Below are 1,852 nucleotides of genomic sequence, written 5' to 3'. Positions count from 1 at the left end.
TTCTTGTATAAATAAAACCTACATAGCCAAGACTATAAAGATTGAGGAAATTGGGAAAAAACTTTCATAGACAATCTCTCAGGATGTGATTGAGCTGTATGTAATATTGATGTACTATAAGAAATGATGAGTTAGTTGATATAGAAAAACTTGGAAAGACTTGGACTTATCAAGGAGGATACTGTCCATCTTCAGAGAAACAGATGACAGATGGAGATAAGCACTTAAATATAAGTATGAATGTATATAAGCATGGTTATAAATGTGCATATGTAGATATGCATGCATCCATAAGTATGTATACAGAAATATGTATGAGTATGCATATGTGTGCATGCATCTGTATCTATTATATGCATATGCATGTATGTATATCTATCTATCCATGTTTAATTGTGGTCTTCTTTGGGTGAAGGAGAAGAAAAAGACAAAAAAAAAAGTCAAAAGTATATAGCAGAAAACAAAAGAAAACCTATAAGGAAGCAAGGACAGCTTTGGACAGCTTTGAGTACAATGAGTTGTATTTACTATATAGACATCCTTGAAATGGAAACATTGTTTATCTCTTATTTTGTGCTGTCTATGCTGTAATGTTATTCTTTTCTTATTTTGTATTTGTTTAAAATTTTAAAAAAAGAGTCTACCATGTACCAGATGTTGGAGATACAAAGAAAAACAAACAATTCCTGTTTCACTTTTCTTTTTAGGTCTTTGCAAGGCAATGGGGTTAAGTGGCTTGCCCAAGGCCACACAGCTAGGTAATTATTAAGTGTCTGAGGCTGGATTTGAACTCATGTATTCCTGATTTCATGGCCAGTGCTCCATCTACTGCACCACCTAGCCACCGAAAGACACTCACTTTCTAGAAGGGTTGAGGCACATGCCAAATTCATGCACAGACAAATAAAGACAAAACTGAAGATTATCAATAAAGAGAAAGTCAATAGTATTCAGATAGATTGGAAAAGACTTATAGAAGTTAGAACTTTAGCTGATACTTGAAAGAGGCCAGACAAGTAGAAGGAACTGAAGAAGGAAAACATTTCACACAAGAAAGGCAGCCAGGAAACAGTCTACAGTAGGAAGCTGTAATGTATCTGTACTAGGAACAGTGCAGAAATAAGGTAAAAGAGCTGAGTTCAATTTCAACTTCAGATGTTTCCTACTAATTTGATTCTGAACAAGTCACTTAACTTCTTTCTGCTTGAACTATAATAATACTGGGTATCTCATAGTGTTGGTGTAAGAATTAATGAGATAAAATATTTGTAAAGCACTTGATGCAGAGTTAGGTGCTTAGTAAATAAACCTCTTCCCTCTTCACAATTGCATCCTTAACCTGTCCCTACCCAATAGTCAAAACCATTGTAACAAATGTTTTAAAAAAAAAGCACAATGGCTCATTGGATAGAGTGCAGAACCTAAAGTCAAAAGAATTCATCTTCATGTCCTCAAATCTAACCTCAGATGTTGGCTAACTGTGTGGTCCTGGGCAAATCATTTAACCCTGTTTGCCTAAATTTCCTCATTTGCAAAATGAGCTAGAGAGGGAAATGCTGAATCACTTCACAGTCTTTGCCAAGAAAACTCCAAATGGGGTCACAAAAAGGCAGATATATCTGAAAAATGTTGGAAAGAATCCACCATCAGATTGACTTGTCTAACAATATATTTACACATAATGCAATATCCTATTCCTATATCTCTCCATTTCTCCCATGAAGGATGAGAGGTGCATTTTTCCAACTTTTCTCTAGGGTAAAGTTTGGTCATTATAATTACATACTGACATTTTGTTTTCTAATTCTTTCTATTTATTTTGTATCTATTTTGTCCTCATTCTACTGACTTC

This window comes from Macrotis lagotis, chromosome X, assembly GCF_037893015.1.
Source record: "Macrotis lagotis isolate mMagLag1 chromosome X, bilby.v1.9.chrom.fasta, whole genome shotgun sequence".
NCBI classification, from domain to species: domain Eukaryota; kingdom Metazoa; phylum Chordata; class Mammalia; order Peramelemorphia; family Peramelidae; genus Macrotis; species Macrotis lagotis.
Note: the sequence above shows the minus strand (reverse complement) of the source record.